The following is a 21,943-nucleotide window of genomic DNA, read 5'->3' as shown; positions in this document are numbered from 1 at the left end:
CTCTCATCCCTCCCTCTGCACAGCTCCTCTCACCCCTCCCTCTGCACAGCTCCTCTCACCCCTCCCTCTGCACAGCTCCTCTCACCCCTCCCTCTGCACAGCTCCTCTCACCCCTCCCTCTGCACAGCTCCTCTCACCACTTTCTCTGCACAGCTCCTCTCACCCCTCCCTCTGCACAGCTCCTCTCACCCCTCCCTCTGCACAGCTCCTCTCACCCCTCCCTCTGCACAGCTCCTCTCACCCCTCACTCTGCACAGCTCCTCTCACCCCTCACTCTGCACAGCTCCTCTCACCCCTTCCTCTGCACAGCTCCTCTCACCCCTCCCTCTGCACAGCTCCTCTCATCCCTCCCTCTGCACAGCTCCTCTCACCCCTCCCTCTGCACAGCTCCTCTCACCCCTCCCTCTGCACAGCTCCTCTCATCCCTCCCTCTGCACAGCTCCTCTCACCCCTCCCTCTGCACAGCTCCTCTCACCCCTCCCTCTGCACAGCTCCTCTCACCCCTCCCTCTGCACAGCTCCTCTCACCCCTCCCTCTGCACAGCTCCTCTCACCCCTCCCTCTGCACAGCTCCTCTCACCCCTCCCTCTGCACAGCTCCTCTCACCCCTTTCTCTGCACAGCTCTTCTCACCCCTTTCTCTGCACAGCTCCTCTCACCCCTTTCTCTGCACAGCTCCTCTCACCCCTTTCTCTGCACAGCTCCTCTCACCCCTTTCTCTGCACAGCTCCTCTCACCCCTTTCTCTGCACAGCTCTTCTCACCCCTCCCTCTGCACAGCTCTTCTCACCCCTCACTCTGCACAGCTCCTCTCACCCCTCCCTCTGCACAGCTCCTCTCATCCCTCCCTCTGCACAGCTCCTCTCACCCCTCCCTCTGCACAGCTCCTCTCACCCCTCCCTCTGCACAGCTCCTCTCACCCCTCACTCTGCACAGCTCCTCTCACCCCTCCCTCTGCACAGCTCCTCTCACCCCTCCCTCTGCACAGCTCCTCTCACCCCTCCCTCTGCACAGCTCCTCTCACCCCTCCCTCTGCACAGCTCCTCTCACCCCTCCCTCTGCACAGCTCCTCTCATCCCTCCCTCTGCACAGCTCCTCTCATCCCTCCCTCTGCACAGCTCCTCTCACCCCTCCCTCTGCACAGCTCCTCTCATCCCTCCCTCTGCACAGCTCCTCTCACCCCTCCCTCTGCACAGCTCCTCTCACCCCTCCCTCTGCACAGCTCCTCTCACCCCTCCCTCTGCACAGCTCCTCTCATCCCTCCCTCTGCACAGCTCCTCTCATCCCTCCCTCTGCACAGCTCCTCTCACCCCTCCCTCTGCACAGCTCCTCTCATCCCTCCCTCTGCACAGCTCCTCTCACCCCTCCCTCTGCACAGCTCCTCTCACCCCTCCCTTTGCACAGCTCCTCTCACCCCTCCCTCTGCACAGCTCCTCTCACCCCTCCCTCTGCACAGCTCCTCTCACCCCTCCCTCTGCACAGCTCCTCTCACCCCTCCCTCTGCACAGCTCCTCTCACCCCTCCCTCTGCACAGATCCTCTCACCCCTCCCTCTGCACAGCTCCTCTCACCCCTCCCTCTGCACAGCTCCTCTCATCCCTCCATCTGCACAGCTCCTCTCACCCCTCCCTCTGCACAGCTCCTCTCACCCCTCCCTCTGCACAGCTCCTCTCACCCCTCCCTCTGCACAGCTCCTCTCATCCCTCCCTCTGCACAGCTCCTCTCACCCCTCCCTCTGCACAGATCCTCTCACCCCTCCCTCTGCACAGCTCCTCTCACCCCTCCCTCTGCACAGCTCCTCTCACCCCTTTCTCTGCACAGCTCCTCTCACCCCTCCCTCTGCACAGCTCCTCTCATCCCTCCCTCTGCACAGCTCCTCACCCCTCCCTCTGCACAGCTCCTCTCATCCCTCCCTCTGCACAGCTCCTCTCACCCCTTTCTCTGCACAGCTCCTCTCATCCCTCCCTCTGCACAGCTCCTCTCACCCCTCCCTCTGCACAGCTCCTCTCACCCCTTTCTCTGCACAGCTCTTCTCACCCCTCCCCTCCCTCTGCACAGCTCCTCTCACCCCTTTCTCTGCACAGCTCCTCTCACCCCTCCCTCTGCACAGCTCCTCTCATCCCTCCCTCTGCACAGCTCCTCTCACCCCTCCCTCTGCACAGCTCCTCTCACCCCTTTCTCTGCACAGCTCCTCTCACCCCTCCCTCTGCACAGCTCCTCTCATCCCTCCCTCTGCACAGCTCCTCTCATCCCTCCCTCTGCACAGCTCCTCTCATCCCTCCCTCTGCACAGCTCCTCTCACCCCTCCCTCTGCACAGCTCCTCTCACCCCTCCCTCTGCACAGCTCCTCTCACCCCTTCCTCTGCACAGCTCTTCTCACCCCTCACTCTGCACAGATCCTCTCACCCCTTTCTCTGCACAGCTACTCTGACCCCTTCCTGTGCAAACAGATTATCCTCTATGTAGCAAGATATGCCCCACCCCCTGCAGCCGGATATGCCCCTTGTAGGCAGGTATGCCCCACCCCCCTGCAGACATACGCCCACTGTAGCCTGGTATGTCCCCCTGCAGCCAGGTATGCCTCTTGTGACCAGGTATACCCCTGCAGACATATGCCCCTTTATAGCCAGGTATACCCCCTGAAGACATATGCCCCTTTATAGCCAGGTATACCCCCTGCAGACATATGCCCCTTTATAGTCAGGTATACCCCCTGCAGACATATGCCCCTTTATATCCAGGTATACCTCCTGCAGACATATGCCCCTTTATATCCAGGTATACCTCCTGCAGACATATGCCCCTTTATATCCAGGTATACCTCCTGCAGACATATGCCCCTTTATATCCAGGTATACCCCTGCAGAAATATGCCCCCTTATTGTCTATTAAGCATTGTGGCGTGTCTCATCTGCCCATAGGACGGTCTCCCAGAAGCATTGTGGCGTGTCTCATCTGCCCATAGGACGGTCTCCCAGAAGCATTGTGGAGTGTCTCATCTGCCCATAGGACGGTCTCCCAGAAGCATTGTGGCGTGTCTCATCTGCCCATAGGACGGTCTCCCAGAAGCATTGTGGCGTGTCTCATCTGCCCATAGGACGGTCTCCCAGAAGCATTGTCTCATCTGTCCATAGGACAGTCTCCCAGAAGCATTGCGGCGTGTCTCATCTGTCCATAGGACGGTCTCCCAGAAGCATTGTCTCATCTGTCCATAGGACGGTCTCCCAGAAGCATTGTGGCATGTCTCATCTGTACATAGGACGGTCTCCCAGAAGCATTGTGGCATGTCTCATCTGTCCATAGGACGGTCTCCCAGAAGCATTGTGGCGTGTCTCATCTGTCCATAGGACGGTCTCCCAGAAGCATTGTCTCATCTGTCCATAGGACGGTCTCCCAGAAGCATTGTCTCATCTGTCCATAGGACGGTCTCCCAGAAGCATCGTCTCATCTGTCCATAGGACGGTCTCCCAGAAGCATTGTCTCATCTGTCCATAGGACGGTCTCCCAGAAGCATTGTGGCATGTCTCATCTGTACATAGGACGGTCTCCCAGAAGCATTGTGGCGTGTCTCATCTGTCCATAGGACGGTCTCCCAGAAGCATTGTGGCATGTCTCATCTGTCCATAGGACGGTCTCCCAGAAGCATTGTGGCGTGTCTCATCTGCCCATAGGACGGTCTCCCAGAAGCATTGTCTCATCTGTCCATAGGACGGTCTCCCAGAAGCATTGTCTCATCTGTCCATAGGACGGTCTCCCAGAAGCATTGTGGCATGTCTCATCTGCCCATAGGACGGTCTCCCAGAAGCATTGTGGCGTGTCTCATCTGTCTATAGGACGGTCTCCCAGAAGCATTGTCTCATATGTCCATAGGACTGTCTCCCAGAAGCATTGTCTCATCTGTCCATCGGACAGTCTCCCAGAAGCATTGTGGCGTGTCTCATCTGCCCATAGGACGGTCTCCCAGAAGCATTGTGGCGTGTCTCATCTGCCCATAGGACGGTCTCCCAGAAGCATTGTCTCATCTGTCCATAGGACAGTCTCCCAAAAGCATTGCGGCGTGTCTCATCTGTCCATAGGACGGTCTCCCAGAAGCATTGTCTCATCTGTCCATAGGACGGTCTCCCAGAAGCATTGTGGCATGTCTCATCTGTACATAGGACGGTCTCCCAGAAGCATTGTGGCATGTCTCATCTGTCCATAGGACGGTCTCCCAGAAGCATTGTGGCGTGTCTCATCTGTCCATAGGACGGTCTCCCAGAAGCATTGTCTCATCTGTCCATAGGACGGTCTCCCAGAAGCATCGTCTCATCTGTCCATAGGACGGTCTCCCAGAAGCATTGTCTCATCTGTCCATAGGACGGTCTCCCAGAAGCATTGTGGCATGTCTCATCTGTCCATAGGACGGTCTCCCAGAAGCATTGTGGCGTGTCTCATCTGTCCATAGGACGGTCTCCCAGAAGCATTGTGGCATGTCTCATCTGTCCATAGGACGGTCTCCCAGAAGCATTGTGGCGTGTCTAATCTGCCCATAGGACGGTCTCCCAGAAGCATTGTCTCATCTGTCCATAGGACGGTCTCCCAGAAGCATTGTCTCATCTGTCCATAGGACGGTCTCCCAGAAGCATTGTGGCATGTCTCATCTGCCCATAGGACGGTCTCCCAGAAGCATTGTGGCGTGTCTCATCTGTCTATAGGACGGTCTCCCAGAAGCATTGTCTCATATGTCCATAGGACTGTCTCCCAGAAGCATTGTCTCATCTGTCCATCGGACAGTCTCCCTGAAGCATTGTGGCGTGTCTCATCTGCCCATAGGACGGTCTCCCAGAAGCATTGTGGCGTGTCTCATCTGCCCATAGGACGGTCTCCCAGAAGCATTGTCTCATCTGTCCATAGGACAGTCTCCCAAAAGCATTGCGGCGTGTCTCATCTGTCCATAGGACGGTCTCCCAGAAGCATTGTCTCATCTGTCCATAGGACGGTCTCCCAGAAGCATTGTGGCATGTCTCATCTGTACATAGGACGGTCTCCCAGAAGCATTGTGGCAGGTCTCATCTGTCCATAGGACGGTCTCCCAGAAGCATTGTGGCGTGTCTCATCTGTCCATAGGACGGTCTCCCAGAAGCATTGTCTCATCTGTCCATAGGACGGTCTCCCAGAAGCATGGTCTCATCTGTCCATAGGACGGTCTCCCAGAAGCATTGTCTCATCTGTCCATAGGACGGTCTCCCAGAAGCATTGTGGCATGTCTCATCTGTACATAGGACGGTCTCCCAGAAGCATTGTGGCAGGTCTCATCTGTCCATAGGACGGTCTCCCAGAAGCATTGTGGCGTGTCTCATCTGTCCATAGGACGGTCTCCCAGAAGCATTGTCTCATCTGTCCATAGGACGGTCTCCCAGAAGCATGGTCTCATCTGTCCATAGGACGGTCTCCCAGAAGCATTGTCTCATCTGTCCATAGGACGGTCTCCCAGAAGCATTGTGGCATGTCTCATCTGTACATAGGACGGTCTCCCAGAAGCATTGTGGCAGGTCTCATCTGTCCATAGGACGGTCTCCCAGAAGCATTGTGGCGTGTCTCATCTGTCCATAGGACGGTCTCCCAGAAGCATTGTCTCATCTGTCCATAGGACGGTCTCCCAGAAGCATGGTCTCATCTGTCCATAGGACGGTCTCCCAGAAGCATTGTCTCATCTGTCCATAGGACGGTCTCCCAGAAGCATTGTGGCATGTCTCATCTGTACATAGGACGGTCTCCCAGAAGCATTGTGGCGTGTCTCATCTGTCCATAGGACGGTCTCCCAGAAGCATTGTGGCATGTCTCATCTGTCCATAGGACGGTCTCCCAGAAGCATTGTGGCGTGTCTCATCTGCCCATAGGACGGTCTCCCAGAAGCATTGTCTCATCTGCCCATAGGACGGTCTCCCAGAAGCATTGTCTCATCTGTCCATAGGACGGTCTCCCAGAAGCATTGTCTCATCTGTCCATAGGACGGTCTCCCAGAAGCATTGTGGCATGTCTCATCTGCCCATAGGACGGTCTCCCAGAAGCATTGTGGCGTGTCTCATCTGTCTATAGGACGGTCTCCCAGAAGCATTGTGGCATGTCTCATCTGCCCATAGGACATTGGGATCAGATTGCCCCTAAGACGTCTTTTTTCTAGTGTAAATAACCCCAAGCGTGATAACCTGTCCTGGTCCTGTAACCCCCCCCCCCCCATTCCCTTAATGACCTTTGTTGCCCTCCTCTGCACCCGCTCCAGTTCAGCTATGTCCTTCTTATATACCAGTGCCCGGTGCTGTATACAGTATATACCATGTGTGGTCTGACCAGTGATTTATAAAGAGGATAAACTATGTTCTCATCTTTAGCATCTCGACCTCTTTTGATGTCTCCCATTATTTTATTAGCCTTGGCAGCTGCTGCCTGGCGCTGATCACTATAGATGAGGTTACTGTCCACCAATACCCCCAGGTCCTTTTCGGCAGCAGTGTTACCCAGTGTTTTATTATTTAGCACATAACTGTACTTATTATTTCTACGGCCCAAATGCATAACCTTACATTTATCCACATTATACTTCATCTGCCATTTCACTGCCCAAGCCTCTAGCTTCTCCAAATCCCTCTGTAATATGATATTATCCTCCTCTGTACTGATTACTTTACCCAGTTTAGTATCATCTGCAAAAATGGAGATTCTACTCTGTAGCCCCTCTACAAGATCATTAATAAAAATATTAAAAAGAAGTGACCCAACACTGCCCCCTGCTGTACCCCACTAGTAACTGTGACCCAACACTGACCCCTGTGGTACCCCACTAGTAACCGTGACCCAACACTGACCCCTGTGGTACCCCACTAGTAACTGTGACCCAACACTGAACCCTGTGGTACCCCACTAGTAACTGTGACCCAACACTGACCCCTGCGGTACCCCACTAGTAACTGTGACCCAACACTAACCCCTGTGGTACCCCACTAGTAACTGTTACCCAACACTGACCCCTGTGGTACCCCACTAGTAACTGTGACCCAACACTGACCCCTGCTGTACCCCACTAGTAACTAAAACCCAATCTGAATATGTTCCATCAATGACCACCCTCTGTTTCCTATCACACAACCAGTTACTTACCCATTTGCAAATGTTTCCCCCAGTCCCAGCATCCTCATTTTGTAGACCAAACTTTCATGCGGCACAATATCAAATACTATAGAAACGTCCAGATACACAACGTCCACAGCCTCCCCCAGGTCCAGTCTATAACTCACCTCCTCATAGAAGCCTTACTGAAATTAAAGAAGACCTGTCGACCCCCCCCCCGTGCCGGGGTGAAGGCCGTCCAACCCCCGCTAGAGACCCTTATACTTACACCTTCTCTCCAAGTCCCGCGCCTGGAGCCGGTCCCCGGACGGAGATATACTTACTTCAGTATATGGTCACTGTGTGGGGGGGTTACCTCAGTATATGGTCACTGTGTGGGGGGGTTACCTTAGTATATGATCAGTGGGGGTGGGGTTACCTCGATATATGGTCAGTGGGGGGGGGGTTTACCTCAGTATATATGGTCAGTGTAGGGGGATTACTTTGGTAAATGGCCAGTGTGGGGGGTTTACCTCAGTATAAGGTCACTGTGGGGGGGGGGGGGGGTTACCTCAGTACTTGATCACTGCCGGGGAAGGGGGTTACCTCAGTCTATGGTCACTGTGTGTGTGTGTGGCGGGGGGTTTACCTCAAAATATGGTCAGTAAGGGAGGTTTTTACCTCAGTATATGGTCAGTGTGGGGGGTTACCTCAGTATATGGTCAGTGGGGGGGTTACCTCAGTATATGGTCAGTGGGGGGGGTTACCTCAGTATATGGTCAGTGGGGGGGTTACCTCAGTATATGGTCAGTGGGGGGGGGTTACCTCAGTATATGGTCAGTGGGGGGGGGTTACCTCAGTATATGGTCAGTGGGGGGGTATCTCAGTATATGGTCAGTGTGGGGGGTTACCTCAGTATATGGTCAGTGGGGGGGGGGGTTACCTCAGTATATGGTCAGTGGGGGGGGTTACCTCAGTATATGGTCAGTGGGGGGGGTATCTCAGTATATGGTCAGTGGGGGGGTAACTCAGTATATGGTCAGTGGGGGGGTTACCTCAGTATATGGTCAGTGGGGGGGTTACCTCAGTATATGGTCAGTGGGGGGGTATCTCAGTATATGGTCAGTGGGGGGGTTACCTCAGTATATGGTCAGTGGGGGGGTTACCTCAGTATATGGTCAGTGGGGGGGGTTACCTCAGTATATGGTCAGTGGGGGGGGTTACCTCAGTATATGGTCAGTGGGGGGGTTACCTCAGTATATGGTCAGTGGGGGGGTTACCTCAGTATATGGTCAGTGTGGGGGGTTACCTCAGTATATGGTCAGTGGGGGGGTTACCTCAGTATATGGTCAGTGGGGGGGGGGGTATCTCAGTATATGGTCAGTGGGGGGGTATCTCAGTATATGGTCAGTGTGGGGGGGTTACCTCAGTATATGGTCAGTGGGGGGGGGGTTACCTCAGTATATGGTCAGTGGGGGGTTACCTCAGTATATGGTCAGTGGGGGGTTACCTCAGTATATGGTCAGTGGGGGGTTACCTCAGTATATGGTCAGTGTGGGGGGTTACCTCAGTATATGGTCAGTGGGGGGGGTTACCTCAGTATATGGTCAGTGGGGGGGTTACCTCAGTATATGGTCAGTGGGGGGGTTACCTCAGTATATGGTCAGTGGGGGGGTTACCTCAGTATATGGTCAGTGGGGGGGTTACCTCAGTATATGGTCAGTGGGGGGGTTACCTCAGTATATGGTCAGTGTGGGGGGGTACCTCAGTATATGGTCAGTGTGGGGGGTTACCTCAGTATATGGTCAGTGGGGGGGGGTTACCTCAGTATATGGTCAGTGGGGGGGGTTACCTCAGTATATGGTCAGTGGGGGGGTACCTCAGTATATGGTCAGTGGGGGGGTTACCTCAGTATATGGTCAGTGGGGGGGTTACCTCAGTATATGGTCAGTGGGGGGTTACCTCAGTATATGGTCAGTGGGGGGTTACCTCAGTATATGGTCAGTGTAGGGGGTTACCTCAGTATATGGTCAGTGGGGGGGGGGTTACCTCAGTATATGGTCAGTGGGGGGGTACCTCAGTATATGGTCAGTGGGGGGGTTACCTCAGTATATGGTCAGTGTGGTGTTGGGGACCCCCTTCCTCTCACCTGGTGTCGGGGTGCGGCTCCTCACAGCCGGGTACAGGTGGCCCCCGTCAGGCCCCGGGATCCCCCGCTCTTCACCATCTTGAGCGCCGTCAGTTTTCCCGCGGATTGTTGACGTTTCTCTTATGTAATGAGGAGGAGCCCCTCCCCCCCCCCCCGGCCGCCATCATTGGCCGCGCGGACCCCGACTCTGCCCCCACTCCCCCTCCCTCTTCTCCCGGGAGCCGCGCCTCACTACAGCGCTGACATGGGTGGTATATACTGTATACTGTACTGACTGTGTATACTGTATACTGTACTGACTGTATATACTGTATACTGTACTGACTGTATATACTGTATACTGTACTGACTGTATATACTGTATACTGTACTGACTGTGTATACTGTACTGACTGTGTATACTGTGTACTGTACTGACTGTATATACTGTATACTGTACTGACTGTATATACTGTATACTGTACTGACTGTGTATACTGTATACTGTACTGACTGTATATACTGTATACTGTACTGACTGTATATACTGTATACTGTACTGACTGTATATACTGTGTACTGTACTGACTGTATATACTGTACACTGTACTGACTGTATATACTGTATACTGTACTGACTGTATATACTGTATACTGTACTGACTGTATATACTGTGTACTGTACTGACTGTATATACTGTATACTGTACTGACTGTATATACTGTATACTGTACTGACTGTGTATACTGTACTGACTGTGTATACTGTGTACTGTACTGACTGTATATACTGTATACTGTACTGACTGTATATACTGTATACTGTACTGACTGTGTATACTGTATACTGTACTGACTGTATATACTGTATACTGTACTGACTGTATATACTGTGTACTGTACTGACTGTATATACTGTATACTGTACTGACTGTATATACTGTATACTGTACTGACTGTGTATACTGTATACTGTACTGACTGTGTATACTGTATACTGTACTGACTGTATATACTGTATATACTGTGTACTGTACTGACTGTATATACTGTGTACTGTACTGACTGTATATACTGTATACTGTACTGAATGTGTATACTGTATACTGTACTGTACTGACTGTATATACTTTATACAAACAAACACTGGGTTTTAGTTTTAAAAATTATATATATAAGATTTTTATTATGTATACATTAGTACAAAATACAATATGTTTCTCATAAAAGAAGAATTTAAAAAATGACCACAATAAAAAAGTATATAATACCAATAAAAAGCTGATGTTAGCAGATATACATCATCATGGACAGTGCATCTATAATAATCTCTTTTAATTCTAGTCCTCTGCCTCACTATGTCACAAAGGGGTATATATGTATCTAGGGACTTAATAATCTCCTAGTTCCCCATATGCTTACATATAGTCACAAGAGGTATATAATCCACTATTATTATCTCCTAATCTTTATTGCACTCACCCATGCTGCCAAACCGCCAAAGAGAGCCGTCCCTGACTGTATATACTGTACTGACTGTATATACTGTATACTGTACTGACTGTATATACTGTGTACTGTACTGACTGTGTATACTGTATACTGTACTGACTGTATATACTGTATATTGTACTGACTGTATATACTGTATACTGTACTGACTGTATATACTGTATACTGTACTGTACTGACTGTATATACTGTATACTGTACTGACTGTCTATACTGTATACTGTACTGACTGTCTATACTGTATACTGTACTGACTGTATATACTGTATACTGTACTGACGGTGTATACTGTATACTGTACTGACTGTATATACTGTATACTGTACTGACTGTATATACTGTATACTGTACTGACTGACTGTACTGTACTGACTGTATATACTGTATACTGTACTGACTGTACAGTATATACTGTATACTGTACTGACTGTATATACTGTATACTGTACTGACTGTGTATACTGTATACTGTACTGACTGTATATACTGTATACTGTACTGACTGTATATACTGTGTACTGTACTGACTGTATATACTGTATACTGTACTGACTGTATATACTGTATATTGTACTGACTGTATATACTGTATACTGTACTCACTGTATATACTGTATACTGTACTGACTGTATATACTGTATACTGTACTGACTGTGTATACTGTGTACTGTACTGACTGTGTATACTGTATACTGTACTAAATGTATAGACTGTACTGTACTGACTGTATATATTGTGTACTGTACTGACTGTATATACTGTACTGACTGTGTATACTGTGTACTGTACTGACTGTATATACTGTGTACTGTACTGACTGTATATACTGTACTGACTGTGTATACTGTATACTGTACTGACTGTATATACTGTGTACTGTACTGACTGTATATACTGTATACTGTACTGACTGTATGTACTGACTGTATATATTGTGTACTGTACTGACTGTATATACTGTACTGACTGTATATACTGTACTGACTGTATATACTGTACTGACTATATATACTGTGTACTGTACTGACTGTATATACTGTATATACTGTGTACTGTACTGACTGTATATACTGTGTACTGTACTGACTGTATATACTGTATACTGTACTAAATGTATAGACTGTACTGACTGTATATACTGTGTACTGTACTGACTGTATGTACTGACTGTATATACTGTGTACTGTACTGACTGTATATACTGTACTGACTGTATATACTGTGTACAGCCCTGACTGTATATACTGTATACTGTACTGACTGTATATACTGTATATACTGTGTACTGTACTGACTGTATATACTGTGTACTGTACTGACTGTATATACTGTATACTGTACTGAATGTATAGACTGTGTACTGTACTGACTGTATATACTGTATACTGTACTGACTGTGTATACTGTACTGACTGTATATACTGTACTGACTGTGTATACTGTGTACTGTACTGACTGTATATACTGTATACTGTACTGACTGTGTATACTGTGTACTGTACTGACTGTATATACTGTGTACTGTACTGACTGTATATACTGTACTGACTGTGTATACTGTATACTGTACTGACTGTATATACTGTGTACTGTACTGACTGTATATACTGTATACTGTACTGACTGTATGTACTGACTGTATATATTGTGTACTGTACTGACTGTATATACTGTATACTGTACTGACTGTATATACTGTACTGACTATATATACTGTGTACTGTACTGACTGTATATACTGTATATACTGTGTACTGTACTGACTATATATACTGTGTACTGTACTGACTGTATATACTGTACTGACTGTATATACTGTGTACAGCCCTGACTGTATATACTGTATACTGTACTGACTGTATATACTGTATATACTGTGTACTGTACTGACTGTATATACTGTACTGACTGTATATACTGTGTACTGTACTGACTGTATATACTGTGTACTGTACTGACTGTATATACTGTATACTGTATTGACTGTGTATACTGTGTACTGTACTGACTGTATATACTGTACTGACTGCGTATACTGTGTACTGTACTGACTGTATATACTGTACTGACTGTATATACTGTGTACTGTACTGACTATATATACTGTATATACTGTGTACTGTACTGACTGTATGTACTGACTGTATATACTGTGTACTGTACTGACTGTATATACTGTACTGACTGTATATACTGTGTACAGCCCTGACTGTATATACTGTATACTGTACTGACTGTATATACTGTATATACTGTGTACTGTACTGACTGTATATACTGTACTGACTGTATATACTGTTTACTGTACTGACTGTATATACTGTGTATTGCCCTGATAGTATGTCTTGTATGCTGTACTGACTGTATATACTGTGTACAGCCCTGACTGTATATACTGTGTACTGTACTGACTGTATATTGTACTGACTGTATATACTGTATACTGTACTGACTATATACTGTACTGACTGTACTGTGTATTGTACTGACTGTATATATTGTGTACTGTACTGACTGTATATACTGTACTGACTGTATATACTGTACTGACTGTGTATACTATACTGACTGTATATACTGTACTGACTGTATATATTGTGTACTGTACTGACTGTATATACTGTACTGACTGTGTATACTGTACTGACTGTATATATTGTGTACTGTACTGACTGTATATACTGTGTACTGTACTGACTTTATATATTGTACTGTGTACTGTACTGACTGTATATACTATATACTCTACTGACTGTATATATTGTGTACTGTACTGACTGTATATACTGTGTACTGTACTGACTGTATATTGTACTGACTGTATATACTGTATACTGTACTGACTGTATATACTGTATACTGTACTGACTGTACTGTGTATTGTACTGACTGTATATATTGTGTACTGTACTGACTGTATATACTGTACTGACTGTGTATACTGTACTGACTGTATTTATTGTGTACTGTACTGACTGTATATACTGTACTGACTGTGTATACTGTACTGACTGTATATATTGTGTACTGTACTGACTGTATATACTGTGTACTGTACTGACTGTGTATACTGTACTGACTGTATATACTGTATACTGTACTGACTGTATATACTGTGTACAGCCCTGACTGTATATACTGTGTACTGTACTGACTGTATATATTGTATACTGTACTGACTGTATATACTGTGTACTGTACTGACGGTGTATACTGTATACTGTACTGACTGTATATACTGTGTACTGTACGGACTGTGTATACTGTGTACTGTACTGACTGTGTATACTGTGTACTGTACTGACTGTATATACTGTGTACTGTACTGACTGTATATACTGTATACTGTACGGACTGTGTATACTGTGTACTGTACTGACTGTGTATACTGTGTACTGTACTGACTGTATATACTGTGTACTGTACTGACTGTATATACTGTATACTGTACGGACTGTGTATACTGTGTACTGTACTGACTGTGTATACTGTGTACTGTACTGACTGCATATACTGTGTACTGTACTGACTTTATATATTGTACTGTGTACTGTACTGACTGTATATACTGTGTACTGTACTGACTGTATATACTGTACTAATTGTATATACTGTATACTGTACTGACTGTATATACTGTATACTCTACTGACTGTATATATTGTGTACTGTACTGACTGTGTATACTGTGTACTGTACTGACTGTGTATACTGTGTACTGTACTGACTGTATATACTGTATACTGTACTGACTGTATATACTGTATACTGTACTGACTGTGTATACTGTGTACTGTACTGACTGTATATACTGTATACTGTACTGACTGTGTATACTGTGTACTGTACTGACTGTGTATACTGTATACTGTACTGACTGTGTATACTGTGTACTGTACTGACTGTATATACTGTATACTGTACTGAATGTATAGACTGTGTACTGACTGTATATACTGTACTGACTGTGTATACTGTATACTGTACTGACTGTATATACTGTGTACTGTACTGACTATATATACTGTACTGACTGTGTATACTGTGTACTGTACTGACTGTGTATACTGTATACTGTACTGACTGTATATACTGTATACTGTACTGACTGTGTATACTGTATACTGTACTGACTGTATATACTGTATACTGTACTGACTGTATATACTGTATACTGTACTGACTGTGTATACTGTATACTGTACTGACTGTATATACTGTATACTGTACTGACTGTATATACTGTGTACTGTACTGACTGTATATACTGTACTAATTGTATATACTGTACTGACTGTATATACTGTATACTGTACTGACTGTATATATTGTGTACTGTACTGACTGTGTATACTGTATACTGTACTGACTGTATATACTGTATACTGTACTGACTGTATATACTGTATATACTGTGTACTGTACTGACTGTATATACTGTATACTGTACTGACTGTGTATACTGTGTACTGTACTGACTGTATATACTGTGTACTGTACTGACTGTATATACTGTATACTGTACTGACTGTATATACTGTATACTGTACTGACTGTGTATACTGTGTACTGTACTGACTGTATATACTGTATACTGTACTGACTGTGTATACTGTGTACTGTACTGACTGTGTATACTGTATACTGTACTGACTGTGTATACTGTGTACTGTACTGACTGTATATACTGTATACTGTACTGACTGTGTATACTGTATACTGTACTGACTGTGTATACTGTATACTGTACTGACTGTGTATACTGTATACTGTACTGACTGTATATACTGTGTACTGTACTGACTATATATACTGTACTGACTGTGTATACTGTGTACTGTACTGACTGTATATACTGTACTGACTGTGTATACTGTATACTGTACTGACTATATATACTGTGTACTGTACTGACTGTATATACTGTGTACTGTACTGACTGTATATACTGTACTGACTGTATATACTGTGTACTGTACTGACTGTATATACTGTGTACTGTACTGACTGTATATACTGTATACTGTATTGACTGTGTATACTGTGTACTGTACTGACTGTATATACTGTACTGACTGTATATACTGTGTACTGTACTGACTGTATATACTGTGTACTGTACTGACTGTATATACTGTATACTGTATTGACTGTATATACTGTATACTGTACTGACTGTGTATACTGTGTACTATACTGACTGTATATACTGTATACTGTACTGACTGTATATACTGTGTACTCTACTGACTGTATATATTGTGTACTCTACTGACTGTATATACTGTGTACTGTACTGACTGTATATACTGTGTACTGTACTGACTGTATATACTGTATACTGTATTGACTGTGTATACTGTGTACTGTACTGACTGTATATACTGTACTGACTGTATATACTGTGTACTGTACTGACTGTATATACTGTGTACTGTACTGACTGTATATACTGTATACTGTATTGACTGTGTATACTGTGTACTGTACTGACTGTATATACTGTACTGACTGCGTATACTGTGTACTGTACTGACTGTATATACTGTACTGACTGTATATACTGTGTACTGTACTGACTATATATACTGTATATACTGTGTACTGTACTGACTGTATGTACTGACTGTATATACTGTGTACTGTACTGACTGTATATACTGTACTGACTGTATATACTGTTTACAGCCCTGACTGTATATACTGTATACTGTACTGACTGTATATACTGTATATACTGTGTACTGTACTGACTGTATATACTGTGTACTGTACTGACTGTATATACTGTACTGACTGTATATACTGTGTACTGTACTGACTGTATATACTGTATACTGTATTGAATGTGTATACTGTGTACTGTACTGACTGTATATACTGTACTGACTGTATATATTGTGTACTGTACTGACTGTATATACTGTACTGACTGTGTATACTGTATACTGTACTGACTATATATACTGTATACTGTACTGACTGTGTATACTGTATACTGTACTGACTGTATATACTGTATACTGTACTGACTGTGTATACTGTGTACTATACTGACTGTATATACTGTATACTGTACTGACTGTATATACTGTGTACTCTACTGACTGTATATATTGTGTACTCTACTGACTGTGTGTGTATATATATATATATATATATATATATATATTGACTGTGTATATATAAATATATATATATATATATATATATATATATATATATATATATTGTGTACTGCCCTGATTGTATGTCCTGTATGCTGTACTGACGGTATATACTGTGTACTGTACTGACTGTATATATATATATAGTGTACTGACTGTATATATATTGTGTACTGTACTGATTGTATGTCCTGTATGCTGTACTGACTGTATATACTGTATACTGTACTGACTGTATATACTGTACTGACTGTATATACTGTGTACTGTACTGACTGTATATACTGTACTAACTGTATATACTGTATACTGTACTGACTGTATATACTGTATACTGTACTAACTGTATATACTGTATACTGTACTGACTGTATAAACTGTATAGTGCCCTGATTGTATATTCTGTACTGACTGTATATACTGTAGACTGCTACATTGTCCTAACTGTATAGTGCCCTGACTTCACTGACTGTATATACTGTATAGTGCCCTGACTGTATATACTGTATAGTGCCCTGACTGTACTGACTGTATATACTGTATAGTGCCCTGACTGTATATACTGTATAGTGCCCTGACTGTATATACTGTATAGTGCCCTGACTGTATATACTGTATAGTGCCCTGACTGTATATACTGTATAGTGCCCTGACTTTACTGACTGTATATACTGTATAGTGCCTTGACTTTACTGACTGTATATACTGTATAGTGCCTTGACTGAACTGACTGTATATACTGTATACGGCCCTGACTGTATATACTGTATAGTGCCCTGACTGTATATACTGCACTGACTGTATATACTGTATACGGCCCTGACTGTATATACTGTACTGACTGTATATACTGTATAGTGGCCTGACTTTATATACTGCTACACTGTACTGATGGTATAATCTGTATACTGCTGTACTGCCCTGACACTATATACTGTATATTGGTAAACTTTACTGACTGTATATACTGTATACTGCTACACTGTACTGACTGTACTGTGTACAGCCCTTACTGTATATACTGTATACTACACTGTAATAACTGTATAATGTTACTCTGTATATACAGTGCTCTATAGCGTCCTCCTCACCTTCCTCGCTGTATATACTGGGCTCTATAGCGTCCTCCTCACCATCCTCGCTGTATATACTGGGCTCTATAGCGTCCTCCTCACCTTCCTCGCTGTATATACTGGGCTCTATAGCGTCCTCCTCACCTTCCTCGCTGTATATACCGGGCTCTATAGCGTCCTCCTCACCTTCCTCGCTGTATATACCGGGCTCTATAGCGTCCTCCTCACCATCCTCGCTGTATATACTGGGCTCTATAGCGTCCTCCTCACCATCCTCGCTGTATATACTGGGCTCTATAGCGTCCTCCTCACCTTCCTCGCTGTATATACTGGGCTCTATAGCGTCCTCCTCACCTTCCTCGCTGTATATACCGGGCTCTATAGCGTCCTCCTCACCTTCCTCGCTGTATATACTGGGCTCTATAGCGTCCCCTTCACCTTCCTCGCTGTATATACTGGGCTCTATAGCGTCCTCTTCACCTTCCTCGCTGTATATACTGGGCTCTATAGCGTCCTCCTCACCTTCCTCGCTGTATATACTGGGCTCTATAGCCTCCCCTTCACCTTCCTCGCTGTATATACTGGGCTCTATAGCCTCCCCTTCACCTTCCTCGCTGTATATACTGGGCTCTATAGCCTCCCCTTCACCTTCCTCGCTGTATATACTGGGCTCTATAGCGTCCTCCTCACCATCCTCGCTGTATATACTGGGCTCTATAGCGTCCTCCTCACCATCCTCGCTGTATATACTGGGCTCTATAGCGTCCTCCTCACCTTCCTCGCTGTATATACTTGGCTCTATAGCCTCCCCTTCACCTTCCTCGCTGTATATACTGGGCTCTATAGCCTCCCCTTCACCATCCTCGCTGTATATACTGGGCTCTATAGCGTCCTCCTCACCTTCCTCGCTGTATATACCGGGCTCTATAGCGTCCTCCTCACCTTCCTCGCTGTATATACCGGGCTCTATAGCGTCCTCCTCACCATCCACGCTGTATATACTGGGCTCTATAGCGTCCTCCTCACCTTCCTCGCTGTATATACAGTGCTCTATAGCGTCCTCCTCACCTTCCTCGCTGTATATACTGGGCTCTATAGCCTCCCCTTCACCTTCCTCGCTGTATATACTGGGCTCTATAGCGTCCTCCTCACCTTCCTCGCTGTATATACCGGGCTCTATAGCGTCCTCCTCACCATCCTCGCTGTATATACTGGGCTCTATAGCGTCCTCCTCACCATCCTCGCTGTATATACTGGGCTCTATAGCGTCCTCTTCACCTTCCTCGCTGTATATACTGGGCTCTATAGCCTCCCCTTCACCATCCTCGCTGTATATACTGGGCTCTATAGCGTCCTCCTCACCATCCTCGCTGTATATACTGGGCTCTATAGCATCCTCTTCACCTTCCTCGCTGTATATACTTGGCTCTATAGCGTCCTCCTCACCTTCCTCGCTGTATATACTGGGCTCTATAACGTCCTCCTCACCTTCCTCGCTGTATATACTGGGCTCTATAGCGTCCTCCTCACCTTCCTCGCTGTATATACTGGGCTCTATAGCGTCCTCCTCACCTTCCTGGCTGTATATACTGGGCTCTATAGTGTCCTCCTCACCTTCCTCACTGTATATACCGGGCTCTATAGTGTCCTCTTCACCTTCCTCGCTGTATATACTGGGCTCTATAGCGTCCTCCTCACCATCCTCGCTGTATATACTGGGCTCTATAGCGTCCTCTTCACCTTCCTCGCTGTATATACTGGGCTCTATAACGTCCTCCTCACCATCCTCGCTGTATATACTGGGCTCTATAACGTCCTCCTCACCATCCTCGCTGTATATACTGGGCTCTATAGCGTCCTCCTCACCTTCCTCGCTGTATATACTGGGCTCTATAGCGTCCTCTTCACCTTCCTCGCTGTATATACTGGGCTCTATAACGTCCTCTTCACCTTCCTGGCTGTATATACCGGGCTCTATAGCGTCCTCCTCACCTTCCTTGCTGTATATACCGGGCTCTATAGCGTCCTCTTCACCTTCCTCGCTGTATATACCGGGCTCTATAGCGTCCTCTTCACCATCCTCGCTGTATATACTGGGCTCTATAGCGTCCTCCTCACCTTCCTCGCTGTATATACCAGGCTCTATAGCGTCCTCCTCACCATCCTCGCTGTATATACTGGGCTCTATAGCGTCCTCCTCACCTTCCTTGCTGTATATACCGGGCTCTATAGCGTCCTCTTCACCTTCCTCGCTGTATATACCGGGCTCTATAGCGTCCTCCTCACCATCCTCGCTGTATATACTGGGCTCTATAGCCTCCCCTTCACCATCCTCGCTGTATATACTGGGCTCTATAGCGTCCTCCTCACCTTCCTGGCTGTATATACCGGGCTCTCTAGCGTCCTCCTCACCATCCTCGCTGTATATACCGGGCTCTATAGCGTCCTCCTCACCTTCCTCGCTGTATATACTGGGTTCTATAGCGTCCTCCTCACCTTCCTCGCTGTATATACTGGGCTCTATAGCCTCCCCTTCACCTTCCTCGCTGTATATACTGGGCTCTATAGCCTCCCCTTCACCTTCCTCGCTGTATATACTGGGCTCTATAGCGTCCTCCTCACCTTCCTTGCTGTATATACCGGGCTCTATAGCGTCCTCTTCACCTTCCTCGCTGTATATACCGGGCTCTATAGCGTCCCCTCACCAGGTACGGTGTCTTATTCGTCTACTGTATGTGTCAGTCTTCACTTTTGGCATTGTTGTCATGAACCAGGCGGCCCAGGATGAGCAGTGCTGTGTATAGGTAGTTATAAGGGGATACGTGTTACACCTGCTCCTTTCTCTGGGGGTCCTGGGGCAGCTGTGGCACAGTCCTGTGTATATGTAGGGGCTTCCATGTCACGGTGGGTGCAGTGGCCCCTCACATTTCCTGTGTTTGGAGGGCGGGTGGGGGGGGTCTGTGGTGTCAGAGAATCAGCCCCCCCCTTGTTGTTTGGCCCCCGCACGTAGCTTGTATAGTGTGCGGGGGGGGGGGGGGGGGGGGCCCCGGATAATCACTCGGCTGCAGCAGTGATGTCATCGCTCACTTCCAGGAATCCCTGCCTCAGATCTCGTGCTGCCTGAACCAAGAGTCATGGGGGCGGTCCCTGCAGCTGTGATTGAGAGTGCAACGTCCGCCTTCATGACTCCTGGTTAAGGCAGCAGGAAAGGGATAACGCGTCCCTTTAAAGGGATAGCTCACCAACAAATCAAGGGGTGCCAGAAAGTGCCAGAGATTTGTTTTTTACTTCTATTAAAGAATGTTGTCTTCCAGTACTTATCAGCTCCTTTATATCCTGCAGGAAGTGGTGTATTTTCTCCAGTCTTCCAGTACTTATCAGCTGCTGTATGTCCTGCAGGATGTTGTGTATTCTTTCCAGTTTGAAGAAGTTTCCTATGGGGATTTGCTGCTGCTCTGGACAGTTCCTGACATGGACAAAGGTGGCAGCAGAGAGCACTGTGTCAGACTGGAAAGAATACACCACTTCCATACAGCAGCTGATAAGTACAGGAAGAATGGAGATTTTGTAATAGAAGTAAATTAATGATCTCTGCAACCAGTTGATTGGAAAGAAAGGAAAACACCTTGGTGAACAATCCATTTATAGGGAATCTGTCAGCAATAATCCAAATTCAGGAGACACATGGGACCTGTCATATATCTGTCTGTGCTTCCAGACTGCTGACATTGTTATATAGAGGTCAGGAGACACATGATAGCAGTCTGGAAGCACAGACAGATATGACAGGTATCATGTGTCTTCTGGCCTCTATATAACAGTGTCAGCAGTCTGGAAGCACAGACAGATATGACAGGTATCATGTGTCTTCTGGCCTCTATATAACAGTGTCAGCAGTCTGGAAGCACAGACAGATATGACAGGTCCCATGTGTCCTGACCTCTTTATAACAGTGTCTGCAATCTGGAAGCACAGACAGA

At 46.3% G+C, this 21,943-nt stretch overlaps 1 protein-coding gene across 1 annotated transcript in view; it reads right to left on the bottom strand.

Annotated features, from left to right (window-relative positions):
- The window catches only part of PHF19 (PHD finger protein 19), a 137,140-nt gene extending 127,785 nt beyond the window's left edge, over window positions 1-9,355 (bottom strand). Inside the window, exon 1 of the mRNA XM_069986054.1 lies at window positions 9,232-9,355. The gene's annotated coding sequence lies outside the window, so the exon portion shown is untranslated. The remainder of the gene's footprint in view (window positions 1-9,231) is intronic.
- Window positions 9,356-21,943: the final 12,588 nt, after the last annotated feature.

The sequence above is a fragment of the Dendropsophus ebraccatus genome, chromosome 10 (assembly GCF_027789765.1).
Source record: "Dendropsophus ebraccatus isolate aDenEbr1 chromosome 10, aDenEbr1.pat, whole genome shotgun sequence".
In the NCBI taxonomy this organism is placed as follows: domain Eukaryota; kingdom Metazoa; phylum Chordata; class Amphibia; order Anura; family Hylidae; genus Dendropsophus; species Dendropsophus ebraccatus.
The sequence above is the reverse complement of the archived record's forward strand: the minus strand, read 5'-3'. Positions and strand labels throughout refer to the sequence as shown.